Here is a 16,440-nt window from a genome sequence, read left to right on the forward strand (position 1 = left end):
GGTATGTGACAAGGTGTTTTTTGAGTGTCTTGAAAGTACGTGCTGATTGAGGGAAGAAGCGCAGGTAAGGTGGCCTCTACTGTTGCACGTATCTCACACACACCATCGATTTTGTGACTGTCTACGTAGGCTAGTGTTTTAGAGCAACAGTTTAGCCAATAGCAGAGATGGCATCTTGATGGATGACTGCTGCCTGCACTCGGGTTATAGAGGACCGCTCTGACATAGGATCAGAGACTGAGACATCAGATACTGAGACAGCATCTGAGGGATAGGACAATGGCGCAGACTCTGGGAGTGATTTTTCAGTCAGAGGAGTCCCATTCGAAAACTCCTCTTCCAGTACATTATGAGGGAGGTGATGAGGACAGTCCTGCTGTCCCTTCGCAAGCTGTTCGTGCAACTGGGTAATAGTGGGTTAGGCCAACCCAGAGAGCAGGTGAATGCGGCGGCAAGCAAGAGAGAGTGCTCTCTTGGGAGCTCACCAATTTAGTTCAGCCCCAAATTCCACCACCCAAATCATATTGTGGAGACATCAAAATTGTCTATGGCAAAACAAACAGGTTTTGTAAGGCAGGCACCTGTGTTTTTGGTCCTGGATTCGGCGGCCATATAGAGAAACACACTAAACCCAAACATTTCTGGAAACTAGACATTCGGGGGAGTCCACAGAGGTGTGACTTGTGTGGATTCCCCAAAGTTTTCTTACCCAGAATACCCTGCAAAGCTGAAATGTTGAAAAAAAACTCTATTTTTCTTGCATTTCTGTCACACAAACTACAGGAATATGCTGGGATCCACAACATTCCTACCACCCAGTGACTCGTCACCTGTCCTGATAAAAACACTACCCCACTTGAGTGCCTACACCTAGTGCCTGTGTCAGGAATGGATCACCCCAGGGTCAACAGCTGCCTCACGTAAGGACCAACATTGACCGTTGTGTGATCTATTCCTGTCGCAGGCACCAGGCCTAACCACACAAGTGAGGTATCATATTTATCGGGAGACTTGGGGGAACGCTGGGTGGAAGGAAATTTGTGGCTCCTCTCAGATTCCAGAACTTTCTGTCACCAAAATGTGAGGAAAACTTGTTTTTTTAGCCACTTTTTGAGGTTTGCAAAGGATTCTGGGTAACAGAACCTGGTCCGAGCCCCGCAAGTCACCCCTCCTTGGATTCCCCTAGGTCTCTAGTTTTCAGAAATGCACAGGTTTGGTAGGTTTCCCTATGTGCCGGCTGAGCTAGAGGCCAAAATCTACAGGTAGGCACTTCTCAAAAAACACCTCTGTTTTCTTCCAAAAATTTGGATGTGTCCACGTTGCGCTTTGGGGCGTTTCCTGTCGCGGGCGCTAGGCCTACCCACACAAGTGAGGTATCATTTTTATCGGGAGACTTAGGGGAACGCCGGATGGAAGGAAATTTGTGGCTCCTCTCAGATTCCAGAACTTTCTGTCACCGAAATGTGAGGAAAACTTGTTTTTTTAGCCACTTTTTGAGGTTTGCAAAGGATTCTGGGTAACAGAACCTGGTCCGAGCCCCGCAAGTCACCCCTCCTTGGATTCCCCTAGGTCTCTAGTTTTCAGAAATGCACAGGTTTGGTAGGTTTCCCTATGTGCCGGCTGAGCTAGAGGCCAAAATCTACAGGTAGGCACTTCTCAAAAAACACCTCTGTTTTCTTCCAAAAATTTGGATGTGTCCACGTTGCGCTTTGGGGCGTTTCCTGTCGCGGGCGCTAGGCCTACCCACACAAGTGAGGTATCATTTTTATCGGGAGACTTGCGGGAACGCCGGGTGGAAGGAAATTTGTGGCTCCTCTCAGATTCCAGAACTTTCTGTCACCGAAATGTGAGGAAAACTTGTTTTTTTAGCCACTTTTTGAGGTTTGCAAAGGATTCTGGGTAACAGAACCTGGTCCGAGCCCCGCGAGTCACCCCTCCTTGGATTGCCCTAGGTCTCTAGTTTTCAGAAATGCACAGGTTTGGTAGGTTTCCCTAGGTGCCGGCTGAGCTAGAGGCCAAAATCTACAGGTAGGCACTTATTAAAAAACACCTCTGTTTTCTTCCAAAAATTTGGAGGTGTCCATGTTGCGCTTTGGGGCGTTTCCTGTCGCGGGCGCTAGGCCTACCCACACAAGTGAGGTATCATTTTTATCGGGAGACTTGGGGGAACGCCGGGTGGAAGAAAATTTGTGGCTCCTCTCAGATTCCAGAACTTTCTGTCACCGAAATGTGAGGAAAACTTGTTTTTTTAGCCACTTTTTGAGGTTTGCAAAGGATTCTGGGTAACAGAACCTGGTCCGAGCCCCGCGAGTCACCCCTCCTTGGATTGCCCTAGGTCTCTAGTTTTCAGAAATGCACAGGTTTGGTAGGTTTCCCTAGGTGCCGGCTGAGCTAGAGGCCAAAATCTACAGGTAGGCACTTCTCAAAAAACACCTCTGTTTTCTTCCAAAAATTTGGATGTGTCCACGTTGCGCTTTGGGGCGTTTCCTGTCGCGGGCGCTAGGCCTACCCACACAAGTGAGGTATCATTTTTATCGGGAGACTTGGGGGAACGCCGGGTGGAAGAAAATTTGTGGCTCCTCTCAGATTCCAGAACTTACTGTCACCGAAATGTGAGGAAAACTTGTTTTTTTAGCCACTTTTTGAGGTTTGCAAAGGATTCTGGGTAACAGAACCTGGTCCGAGCCCCGCAAGTCACCCCTCCTTGGATTCCCCTAGGTCTCTAGTTTTCAGAAATGCACAGGTTTGGTAGGTTTCCCTATGTGCCGGCTGAGCTAGAGGCCAAAATCTACAGGTAGGCACTTCTCAAAAAACACCTCTGTTTTCTTCCAAAAATTTGGATGTGTCCACGTTGCGCTTTGGGGCGTTTCCTGTCACGGGCGCTAGGCCTACCCACACAAGTGAGGTATCATTTTTATCGGGAGACTTGGGGGAACGCCGGGTGGAAGGAAATTTGTGGCTCCTCTCAGATTCCAGAACTTTCTGTCACCGAAATGTGAGGAAAACTTGTTTTTTTAGCCACTTTTTGAGGTTTGCAAAGGATTCTGGGTAACAGAACCTGGTCCGAGCCCGCGAGTCACCCCTCCTTGGATTGCCCTAGGTCTCTAGTTTTCAGAAATGCACAGGTTTGGTAGGTTTCCCTAGGTGCCGGCTGAGCTAGAGGCCAAAATCTACAGGTAGGCACTTCTGAAAAAACACCTCTGTTTTCTTCCAAAAATTTGGATGTGTCCACGTTGCGCTTTGGGGCGTTTCCTGTCGCGGGCGCTAGGCCTACCCACACATGTGAGGTATCATTTTTATCGGGAGACTTGGGGGATCGCCGGGTGGAAGGAAATTTGTGGCTCCTCTCAGATTCCAGAACTTTCTGTCACCGAAATGTGAGGAAAACTTGTTTTTTTAGCCACTTTTTGAGGTTTGCAAAGGATTCTGGGTAACAGAACCTGGTCCGAGCCCCACAAGTCACCCCTCCTTGGATTCCCCTAGGTCTCTAGTTTTCAGAAATGCACTGGTTTGGTAGGTTTCCCTATGTGCCGGCTGAGCTAGAGGCCAAAATCTACAGGTAGACACTTTGGAAAAAACAGCTGTGTTTTCTATAAAAAAAATAGGATGTGTCCATGTTGTGTTTTGGGGCATTTCCTGTCGCGGGCACTAGGCCTACCCACACAAGTGAGGTATCATTTTTATCGGGAGACTTGGGGGAACACAGAATAGCAAAACAAGTGTTATTGCCCCTTATCTTTCTCTACATTTTTTCCTTCCAAATATAAGAGAGTGTGTAAAAAAGACGTCTATTTGAGAAATGCCCTGCAATTCACATGCTAGTATGGGCACCTCGGAATTCAGCGATGTGCAAATAACCACTGCTCCTCAAAACCTTATCTTGATCCCATTTTGGAAATGCAAAGGTTTTCTTGATACCTCTTTTTCACTCTTCATATTTCAGCAAATGAATTGCTGTATACCCAGTATGGAATGAAAACCAACTGCAGGGTGCAGCTCATTTATTGGCTCTGGGTACCTAGGGTTCTTGACGAACCTACAAGCCCTTTATATCCCCGCAACCAGAAGAGTCCAGCAGACAAAACGGTATATTGCTTTCAGAAATCTGACATCGCAGGAAAAAGTTACAGAGTAAAACATAAAGAAAAATGGCTGTTGTTTTCAGCTCAATTTCAATATTTTTTTATTTCAGCTGTTATTTTCTGTAGGAAAACCTTGTAGGATCTACACAAATGACCCGTTGCTGAATTCAGAATGTTGTCTAGTTTTCAGAAATGTTTAGCATTCCGGGATCCAGCATTGGTTTCACACCCATTCCTGTCACTAACTGGAAGGAGGCTGAAAGCACCAAATATAGTAGAAATGGGGTATGTCCCAGTAAAATGCCAAATTTGTGTTGAAAAATTTGGTTTTCTGATTCAAGTCTGCCCGTTCCTGAAAGGTGGGAAGATAGTGATTTCAGCACCAGAAACCCTTTGTTGATGGCATTTTCAGGGAAAAAACCACAAGCCTTCTTCGGCAGCCCTTTTTTCCCATTTTTTTGGAAAAAACTAAATTTTCACTGTATTTTAGCTATTTTCTTGGTCTCCTCCAGGGGAAACCACCAACTCTGGGTACCATTAGAATCCCTAGGATGTTGGAAAAAAAGGACGCAAATTTGGCGTGGTTAGCTTATGTGGACAAAAAGTTATGAAGCCCTAAGCGCGAACTACCCCAAATAGCCAAAAAAGGGCTCAGCACTGGGGGGGGAAAGGCCCAGCAGCTAAAGGGTTAAGATTAAAATAACAATAAATAAAAAATAGGGGTAGATTCAGTATAAGGGTGGAGGATTGAAAAGATTGATGAGGACGGAAAAAGTAGGCCCATCCCCACTAACAGAGTGAAAAACAAGATGGCCACGCCCATGTGAACTGCATGGTGCCATTCACGTGCGCTTTTGAATGTCAATGCGTTCGGTTTGACATCAAATGCAACGTGAATAGGTACAATGGAGAAGTTTGCCCACTCGAGGAACTCCAAATAGGGCGATGGAGTTTTTTTCCAACTTTGCAGAGTTCTGCGAGGCGCGCCTCTGCACACTCCGCCCAGGCCTACATAAAACCATTGAAATGTATTGGTTATGGTTTAATGCACACAGCACATTGCTTAACTCACCCTTTAATGTTTTCCCCCTGCACAGATTTTAGAATTGCTGTGCCAGGCGTCAGAACCCCTGTCAAAGGACCACAGGGCAAGCAGGAGCAACAGGGCCCAGCTGGGGAGGTTGAAGTCTTTTACAACTGATGTCCCAGAGGCCCAACCTACTATTGGTAAATAAGTACTACCTTGCCCAGCACCTTGCCCAGCCCTTGACTCCCAGAGGCAGCACAGGTCGAGAAGCCAAGGGCTGTTCAGGAGAAAGAAATTATAGGCAAACATAAGCTCATTACTCAGCACACACACAGTAGTCACAATACGAAAACCGTACAATCAAATACTAGCTTTTATGATAAAAGGGGTATTTAACGTGAAGACACATTTTCAACAACACTAAATAATCCACACAGAACTCTTAAGGTCAGCATGCTAGTGTTATCCATGGCAGGATCCTCAAGTCCTTTTGTCCTTTCTAATAAGTTTGGTTATTCTCCATTCGAACAAAGAAAGCAACACCTAGATGCGGCCCACGATAATCCCACGCCCCCTATTGTCTATGCTTTCCCTTAACAGTGCAAGAGTGCCTCAGATGTAACTTTGTGCAAGTCTACAGTGCCCCAGCGGCCAAGAAGAATCTTACCTGGCAATGAGTTATCCGGGGTGACCAAGGTACTCCTTCAAGATCTCTGGTCTCCAATCTCCAAGGGTTTTGCAACTTCAGTCCGAGACGTCCATTGTTGATGTTGAACATCCTCTTGTGGTTCCAGCAACAACCTGTAAGTATGCACTACTATAATCTTGGCACACAAACCAGGGCAATGACCCTGTCTCTGCATGGACCCGTCCATGCACAAGAATCACCCACTAAAGCACTCCCACAGGCAACAGCCTGCACTTCACAGTGACCCCCTGCTGGCACATGGGTTCACTGACCAAAGCACTCTTGTGAGTGACAGCCCACACTTCATAGTGGCCTTCTCTTGACACACAGGGTCACTGACTACAGCGCTCCAGTGGCTGAAGGCCCCTACTTCACAGCATCACCCTCTTGGCACAAGTGGTCAGTGACTACAGCGCTTACACACCACGCAACACAATAGCTTCTATGGATCAGCCCATTCATGCAATGTTCCCAAAACCATCATAAATCTCATACTTCACTTGCAGGGACACACTCAACAGGATCTCTACTGGTCACTCTCCTCCTCCTCCTCAAAGTTCTTTCTGGTTTTGGCTGGCAGGCAGACAGACTCTAGTGGGCTTATTTACAACCGTCTTGCGCCGCCGGTGCATCACTTTTTGTGATGCACCAGTGGTGCAGGCTGCAGGCCCATATCTACAAGGCAGGCCAAAGCCACTTTGCATGGCTTTTCATGGCCTTGCAGATATGGAGTAAGGCAATGCAGCGCCTTGCAAATATGGAGTAAGGCAATGCTGTGCTAGTCGCTGCATTACCTTACTTTGTGCCAGGGAGGCATTTCCGTAGGTGTTGCATGGGTGTTCCCATGTGACACCCATGGAATTAGATTCATTCTCAGATTTACAAGGTTTGTAAACCTGGAAATGTTTCAAAAGCCTACTCCACCCCAGCGGTGGCACAACAGGAAGTAATATCTTTATTTCTCCCCGTTTGTTCCTGGCATAATTGTTTTTGTGCAGGAAGGCATTACTTCCTGCACAAAAACAATCATCCCCACATTGACATTGCACCCTTGCACAATATGTGCACCAACACAGGGGAGGACAGAAATGAGATGTATTTTGTAGATACAGCACATTCCTGCCTATTTGTTTTGACACAGGGCAATGTTGCAAGAACGCCACAAAGGTGTAAATGAGCCCCTAAGTGCTCTCCTGTTCAAAGGGTACTGTGATCTTGGTAGACAGGCAGACTCTAGGTGCTTCATCTCCTCACAGGAGGCTCTGGTCTAGGCAGGTAGGTAAAAGACGGATGCTCCACGATCATGGCAAGTGATTCTGACTTCCTGGGTGGTGTCCTCTCATGCAGCAGCAAGACTGGCAGACCTTGCCCCCACCAGCAATGGCTATAGCAGTAAGATGTCTTGATCATCCCACATCGTATGAGACAGTGCATTTTGACAACGGATGATCTTATGCTTGGACCTTTTATAGTCCATTTGTGTTGGGGATATCATTCTCTTTGAAGTGCTCTCTCGCTAGCACTTCCTTTTGTCAAAAAAGACATTCTAATACAACAAGAGTCACTCCACTTCACAATGACCCACTACACAGGCCAAGGGTGTAACCAGGGGACCACACCTGGCTGTCAACCTCCATAGAAATATGATCCATAAAGGTTCAAAGGATGAAGCCTTCCTCTCAGTCAGATTCCCTGGCAGTGCCAGCCTTATCAGTCCCACCATCTCCCTGACAATGAGCAAAAATCCCACTGACTAGTAACTCTTTCTGAAATCAAAGAGACCTTTGATGTACACAGTGATACTCTTCAGTGTGTGTGACCCTCTCCAACCCTCAGAAATGTAAACAAAACAAATCTTCTGTCTGGCGGTTGCAATATTCAGCTCTCCAGTGATGCAAGTCCTGTCCTGTGCTTCCAAAATGGACCTCCATGTTATGTATCATCCGCAAACACGCATATGCAACCCAGCATGGACATGCAAGTATCAAGCACTGTCCCAGCAAGCACACACAAGTATCATATACTGTCTAGCACTGTACCCCATTCTATGTAAGCAAACAGTGAATTAAGTACTCAGTCATGCATCTTTACATGAATGAGCCAGTAGGCTCCACTGCAGTGACAAAAGGAAAACAAGTCCTGTTCACATTACTGATTCTACAGAACACAAAATGAGTATGTTGCCACTTAAGTGCTCATGCCACGTAAGTCCAGGTAGGGGCAGTAGCCATCTACCTTAAAGTGAATAGTGCTTTGTGTGACCCTCCTGGTCTAAGGAGGCCACATTACTGAGAGACAGGCCCAGGCCACGGTGTACATGCATGATCTGTGTTTGTCAATAGTGAGAAAAATAATTATTAATTGGAGAGAATGTGTGTGAGAAAGTCATCCTTTTAGCATGTTGTAGGAAGCTGGCTCTCTAAGTGCAGAGAGTCCACTGGATCTCCAAATGGTTTGCAGAGGCAAAAGTAGATAGGTCTAATGCTCTATTTTGGGGTAGTGTGGGTGAATAGTTAGGCTTATCAGAGGGTACTGCTAGGCATTTGTTGTACTCACAGAGGCAATAAATGAGACACTCACTCAAATAATAAATACTAGACCAATTTAGAGAAATAAGCAATTTTGATATATATTTCAATCCCAAAAAATTCGTAATCAAGTAAGTTGGCTGTTAGACTTTTCATCCTTGGCGTGGTCTCCCTTAACTTTTTGCCTCTAGTTCCCAGGTTGTTGATGTGTGCTGGGCTCTGATTTTGCTGTTTTTGTTACTCTGGGCACTTTCCCACTGCTAACCAGTGCTAAAGTGCAAGTGCTCCTTTACAAAATGTGTATGTAATTGGATAATCCATGATAAGCATATTTGATTTATTAGTAAGTCCCTAGAGGTGCCCAGTGCCTGTAAATCAAATGCTACTAGTAGGCCTGCAGCCACCCACATAAGTAGCTCTGTAATCATGTCTCAGACCTGCCACTGCAGTGTCTGTGTGTGCAGTTTTAACTGTAAATTCAACTTGGCAAGTGTACCCACTTGCCAGGCCTAAACCTTCATTTTTCTTACATGTAAGACACCCCTAAGGTAGGCCCTAGGTAGCCCCAAGGGCAGGGTGCAGTGTATGGTTAAGGTAGGACATATAGTAATATGTTTTAAATGTCCTGACAGTGAAATATTGCTAAATTCGTTTTTCACTGTTGCAAGGCCTGTCCCTCTCATAGGTTAACATGGGGGCTACCTTTAAATCTGATTAAAGTGTAGATTCCCTTTGGGAGCAAATGGACATGTGGAGTTTGGGGTCTCTGAGCTCACAATTTAAAAATACATCTTTTAGTAAAGTTGATTTTAAGTTTGTGTGTTTGAAAATGCCACTTTTAGAAAGTGAGCATTTTCTTGCTTATACCATTTCTGTGACTCTGCCTGTTTTTGGATTCCCTGTCTTGGTCAGTTTGACAGTTGGGCTGGTTGCACCTCACACCAGACAGTGACACAAAGGGAGCTGGGGTGTAGCGTGCATATCCTGATGAGCCATCCGTGGTAGGAGGGAGGGGAATAGTGGTCACTCACACCTGAAAGGGCTGTGCCTGCCCTCACACAATGGAGTCTCCAACCCCCTGGTGAGTGTCTGTGGCCTGGCCTGGGCAAGGCAGGATTTCACATTCAAGAGAGACTTTGCTTTGAAGTAGGCCTAATTCAAAGGAGAAATTTGGTATAAGAAGGGCACCCAAAACCACAGACTTTAGAACACTTCTGAAAGCCAAGAGGAACCTCTGCCTGGAGAAGATCTGAAGAGCTGAGGAAGAAGAGCTGCCCTGCCTGTGACTGTGCTTTGTGGAGCTTTCCTGCAGTTGCTGCTTCTGCCTGTGCAAGAGGACGAAGACTGGACTTTGTGTGCCTTCCATCTTGTGAAGATATCCAAGGGCTTGATGTAGAGCTTGCCTCCTGTTGTTTGAAGTCTCAGGTACAGAAAAGACTTCTCTCTACCAGCACTTGGAGTCTCTGGAAAGACTCCTGCTCTGCCCTGTGGTGCCCATCCAGTTCCTGGGACCCTGCAAGGAGAAGCCGGCAGCCTAAGAGGAAGAAATCCACGCACAGAATGCTGTGCGGGGAAAAGATCGACGCAAGTCCAATCTGCGGCTGGGAAATCGACACGCCGCCGGCTTCGCAGCGGAAAATCTACGCTCGCCTGTAGTGCGACTGAAGAATCGACGCACGGAGCTGGAGAAATGACGTGCAGCATCGCTTACAGAAGCTGGTGAGATCGCAACCCACGCTGAGTGGTTTTCGGATCATCGTGCGGCTGGATTTCCGACACAAACAAGGCTGGGTGTGTAAAAACAAAGCAAGGCCTGGCCGGACCTGAGAGTGCTGACCGGATCGATGCATTGCTCTCCTGCTGAGAGAAGAAACGACGCGCCCGACCCGACGAAAGGAGAAATGACACAAGGTCTCGCTCGTGAGTGGAATAGATGCATCGCAAGCCCTTTTTGACGCACACTCGACCGTGCGGGGTTATTTTTAATGCACCCAAGGTACATTGTCACGCTAACAGTGTTAGTGTGTGTTTGAAACTACATAAAGACTCTTTTTGCTTTTTAATTGATAACTTGACTTGTGTATTGTGGATTTTTGTCGTTTTGGTCTTGTTTTGTTTAGATAAATATTCTCTATTTTTCTAAACCTGTGTGGTGTCATTTTGTAGTGCTTTCATTAAGTTACCGTGTGTGTTGGTACAAATACTTTACACCTAGCACTGTGAAGTTAAGCCTACTGCTCGTGCCAAGCTACCAAGGGGGGAAGCAGGGGTTAGCTGAGGGTGATTCTCTTTTACCCTGGCTAGAGTGAGGGTCCTTGCTTGGAAAGGGGGTAACCTGACTGCCAACGGAAGACCCCATTTCTAACATTGACTTTTAAGCATAAATACTTTGCAGTTTCAAAAATTGTCACTTTGTGCAATATTTAGAGTTCACACTGGACTTGGACTTTGGACAGCTGAGGAACTACATTGGCACCGTTGGTTGGCTTCATCCATGGCTTTTGCTCTTTCTATGCTTGCTGAGAATGCAGCACACAAGGAAAAAGCAAAAACAAGGCGTAATAAAAGTATTCCTCCTTGTTACGCCATGCTAACACCACCGCTAGGGTGGCATTAATTTTTGGCGCTGTCGTAGATTTACAAAACACCCATTGCACACCTTCCTGCACATAAACAATCATCCATGGCATTTTGCCCCTTCTATGTGTGCTGGAAAATGCAGCTCATATAGAAAAAGCAAAACATGAGGAAGAATAAAAGCATTACTCCTTGTTTTGCCATGATAACGCCACCCCTGGGGTCATGTTAGTTTTTGGCGCTGCCACAGATTTAGGATTTCTCATAAATCTGGGACAGCCTCAAAAGAAATGGGTATTGCAGTGGAACGCCTACTGTAACACTTATTGCACTCCCTACTGACACAGAAAACTGTGTCGGAGGGGCCCTTATTTACAAGGAGACCTAATGCCACAAAAAATAGCATTACATCTCCTTGTAAATATGGAGTAGTGTTTAGCGCCCCCGGAGCGTCACAAAAAGTGATGATTTGGTGTCACTAAAGGCTTTTAAATCTGCCCCTAAATGTGTCATGAAAGGACACAAAAGGTTGGTAATGATAAATCCAACAACTTGCCACGGTTACATTTATCATACCTAATACAGAAAAGAAGTTATAAGACTTTCTTTTCTGTAAGCCAAAATCCATCCTGCTAGCCTCTTCTGATTGCTTAGCCATAACAGAATTAAACAGGCTGCAATGGTGAGGTTATAAGTGGCCTACAATGAGCAGAGGTTATCTGATGCAAGGATTTCTGCAGCTGCAGAGGCCAGGTAAGGAAGGGGGCTGGGTAAATCAAACTGGGCTTCAAAGAAAGCAGGACAGAAAGGAATGCCATCCAGACCTACGCTCTCACTCTACCCCTCACAGACCAGTGGTGCCTGTACTCACCGGAATCTGGAGTGCACCGGCCACCAGGGCAGCCAGTGTGGCACGGAGCCACAGCACAGATAGTCCCCCACCTGTCAAGCATCAAAAGTTGGCCAGTGCCCGGTGGGAGAGGGGGAAGACTTCAGCCACCAAAGCCGCTCCCAGGGGTCCCGTGGGAGTGTGGAGTCAGCTGCGACACCTTCCAAGGCGGGGAAGGGCCACAGGAAACCTAGCAAGTCTGGGAAGAGCAGCACAGCGGAGAAGACCGCCATCATCCCCGCTGCCCAGGAGGCCACCGCCAGTACCTGCCCTGCTGCCCAGGAGGCCACCGCCATCATCCCCGCTGCCCAAGAGGCCACCGCCATCATCTCCGCTGCCTAAGAGGCCACCACCATCATCCCCGCCGCCCAAGAGGCCACCGCCATCATCCCCCCTGCCCAGGAGGCCACCGCCAGCACCTGCCCTGCTGCCCAAGAGGCCACCACCAGCACCTGCCCTGCTGCCCAGGAGGCCACCGCCATCATCCCCGCTGCCCAAGAGGCCACGCCATCATCCCCGCTGCCCAGGAGGCCACCGCCATCATCCCCGCTGCCCAGGAGGCCACCACCAGCACAAGCCCCGCTGGGCTAGAGAGGACTGCCAGCACAAGCCCCGCTGGGCTAGAGAGGACTGCCAGCACAAGCCCCACTGAGCTAGAGAGGACTGCTGCCAGCACAAGCCCCGCTGGGCTAGAAAGGACTGCCAGCACAAGCCCCGCTGGGCTAGAGCGGACTGCCAGCACAAGCCCAGCTGGGCTAGAGAGGACCGCCAGCACAAGCCCCGCTGGACTAGAGAGAACTGCCAGCACAAGCCCTGCTGGGACAGAGAGGACCACCAGCACAAGCCCCGTTGGGACAGAGAGAACCGCCAGCACAAGCCCCGCTGGGCTAGAGAGGACTGCCAGGACAAGCCCCGCTGGGCAAGAGAGGACTGCCAGCACAAGCCCCGCTGGGCTAGAGAGGACTGCCAGCACAAGCCCCGCTGGGCTAGAGAGGACTGCCAGCACAAGCCCCGCTGGGACAGAGAGGACTGCCAGCACAAGCCCCACTGGGACAGAGAGGACCGCCAGCAGCTGAATCACTGCAAAGAGCCCGCCGCCTCAAGCACCGCTGAACAGGGCACCGCCGCTCCAAGCACCGCTGAACAGGGCACCGCCGCTACAAGCACCGCTGAACAGGGCACCGCCGCCTCATGCGCCGCTGAACAGGGCACCACCGCCTCAAGCACCGCTGAACAGGGCACCGCCGCCTCAAGCACCGCTGAACAGGGCACCGCCGCCTCAAGCACCGCTGAACAGGGCACCGCCGCCTCATGCACCGCTTAACATGGCACCACCACCTCAAGCACCGCTGAACTGGGCACCGCCGCCTCAAGCGCCGCTGAACAGGGCACTGCCGCTACAAGCACCGCTGAACAGGGCACCGCCGCCTCATGCACCGCTGAACAGGGCACCACCGCCTCAAGCACCGCTGAACAGGGCACCACCACCTCAAGTACTGCTGATCAGGGCACCGCCGCCTCAAGCACCGCTGAACAGGGCACCGCCGCCTCAAGCACCGCTGAACAGGGCACCGCCGCTACAAGCACCACTGAACAGGGCACCGCCGCCTCATGCACCGCTGAACAGGGCACTGCCACCTCAAGCACCGCTGAACAAGGCACTGCTGCCTCATGCACCACTGAACAGGGCACCGCCGCCTCAAGTACCGCTGAACAGGGCACCGCCGCCTCAAGCACCACTGAGCAGGACACTGCCGCCTCATGCACCGCTGAACAGGGCACCGCCGCCACAAGCCCCGCTGGCCCATGAGCGCCAAGGGTACTGACGCTACTGAGTCCGTCACGAGCAGGATGAAGCACTATGGGCACAGAGCCCCCCCCAGAAACAGTGGAGAGATACATCCACTACCTCTGTCCTTAGCAGGATGAAGCACTCTAGGCACCATGCCCCCTCCAGAACCAGTGGAGAGGTACATCCACTACCTCTGTCCTTAGCAGGATGAAGCACTTTAGGCACCATGCCCCCTCCAGAACCAGTGGAGAGATACATCCACTGCCTCTGTCCTTAGCAGGATGAAGCACTCTGGGCACCATGCCCCCTCCAGAACCAGTGGAGAGATACATCCGCTACCTCTGTCCTTAGCAGGATGAAGCACTCTAGGCACCATGCCCCCTCCAGAACCAGTGGAGAGATACATCCACTACCTCTGTCCTTGGCAGGATGAAGCACTTTGGGCACCATGCCCCCTCCAGAACGAGTGGAGACTGTCATCCACTACCTCTGTCCTTCGCAGGATGAAGCACTCTAGGCACTATACCCCCTCCAGAACCAGTGGAGAGATACATCCACTACCTCTGTCCTTGGCAGGATGAAGCACTCTGGGCACCATGCCCCCTCCAGAACCAGTGGAGACTGTCATCCACTTGAGAGACTGTGGCTTTGCACTCCACGGGATGGCACAGTGGGCAACCCACCCACTGTATAGACTTGAGAGACTGTGGCTTTGCACTCCCCAGGGTTGAACAGTGGGCAAACCACCCACTGGAGAGACTTGAGAGACTGTGGCTTTGCACTCCCCAGGATTGAACAGTGGGCAAACCTCCCACTGTAGAGACTTGAGAGACTGTGGCTTTGCACTCCCCAGGATTTAACAGTGGGCAAACCACCCACTGTAGAGACTTGAGAGACTGTGGCTTTGCACTCCCCAGAATTGAATAGTGAGCATGTGGCCCCCTCATGGATTTGGCGTCGTGCACTCAACCGGCTGAGGTGCCCCCCCTTTCTCTCCCCCTAAGGTGCCTGTTTTCTTGCTCTCTAATGCCCCTGCAGTGTTCTCTCCGTCATGGTCGGGGATCTTGTGTGGGCCTCGCACATACCATGTGGGTCCAGTGTTCCACGGACTTCATTGGAGCACTACCTGGACTACTAAGCTTGGTGTATATTTTGTTTATGGTGTATATATATATTTGTGCGTACTTGATTTTAATATATTACAATGGTTACATTAATTTCCTTTTGTCTTTGCATTCTTCCAGGGGGTTTGGGGGGTGTAACTATAATGTATAAAATGTATATAATGTAAAAAATAAATATGTATTAGTGTGTGTGTTGTAGTGGGTGAGGGTGGGGGTGGGGGTGTTGCGTGTGTGTGTCCCTGTTTTTTCCCTCACCTGTGTCGTAGGTGCAGTACTCACCGTTGTCTTCGCCGCCGGCGTTCATGCTCCTGGTAGAGGAGCAAGAAGATAAGAGCTGGCAGGATGTGCAGCTTGGGTTCCACGGCGTCCGAATTCCTCATGGGGTGTATAGAGGTGAGCGGTTTCCCTTCGAAGTCCGGTTTCTGCCGTGTTTTTGTCCGCGGTGAATCCGCCCCGGAAAAGGTGGCGGATTGGTAGGTTGTGATACTGTGGGCGGTACTTTGTCTTCCGCCTGTCTGTTGGCGGTGACCGCTGCGCTGTTTGTCTGTACCGCCGTGGCGGTCGGAGTGTTAAAGTGGCTGTCTTTGTTGGCGGTTTCCGCCACGGTTGTAATTCCAAATTTTTTACCCCCGGCCTGTTGGCAGTCTTAACACCGTCCGCCAGGGTTGTAATGACCACCAAAATGTAAACAATGCTCTGAACAAACACTTCTTCAAAAGATAGGTAGTAGGTGGCACAGTAGAACTACATTGCTGGTCCCCTAGGGATGTTGGCATTTGATGTGATTATGATTAGGGGAGTGACAGGGTCATTTTTTATTTGCTTACCTACACATGCCTCAGATAAAAAGCACTACGTTTCTGATAGGACATAATTAAGCCAGAACAAGACCAGATTAAAAAAGCAGTGATTTCATTTTTTTTCCCTAGTAACTGAACGGACACATCCACATCCACCGACTACATCCTCCTAGGAGACCTCAACTTTCACCTGGAGAACCACACCGACAACAACACCACCGCCGTTCTAGACAACCTCGCCAACCTGGGACTGAAACAACTGGTCAACACCCCCACCCACTACGCCGGACACACGCTCGACCCCATCTTCTCCTCAAGCAAACACATCACCTTCAGCCACACCACCGAACTCACATGGTCGGACCACAGCTGCGTCCACTTCAGCTTCAAGAAAACCACCGTGCATCACCACACCCGGCAACCACCAAAAAGATACTGGAACCGAATCACCACAGAACAACTCGCAGCAACGCTCTCCCTGAACCAACCCACCAGCACCAGCAACCCCAACGAGGCCGCCAACAACCTCACCAACTGGATCTCCGACTGCGCCAACCTCCTGGCCCCTCTGAAGACCCAAACCAACACCAACAACCACAAGAAAAACTCCTGGTTCACCACCGAACTCAAAAAGTCCAAGAAAGAATGCCGCCTCCGCGAGAAGACATGGCGCCTCAACCCGACAGAGGAAAACCTGACAGCTCTCAAGGACACCACCCGCCAACACCACCAACGCCTCCGCACCGCACGAAAAACAGCCTACCAGAACAGACTTGACAACAACGCCCACAACAGCAAGGAACTATTTGGCATCGTCAAAGAGCTCTCCAACCCGGACGCAGAAACCAACCCCATCCCTCCCTCACAGGACCTCTGCGACTCCCTCGCGACCTTCTTCCACCGTAAGATTGCCGACATGTACAACAGCTTCAC

The sequence above is a fragment of the Pleurodeles waltl genome, chromosome 3_1 (genome assembly GCF_031143425.1).
Source record: "Pleurodeles waltl isolate 20211129_DDA chromosome 3_1, aPleWal1.hap1.20221129, whole genome shotgun sequence".
Classification (NCBI taxonomy): domain Eukaryota; kingdom Metazoa; phylum Chordata; class Amphibia; order Caudata; family Salamandridae; genus Pleurodeles; species Pleurodeles waltl.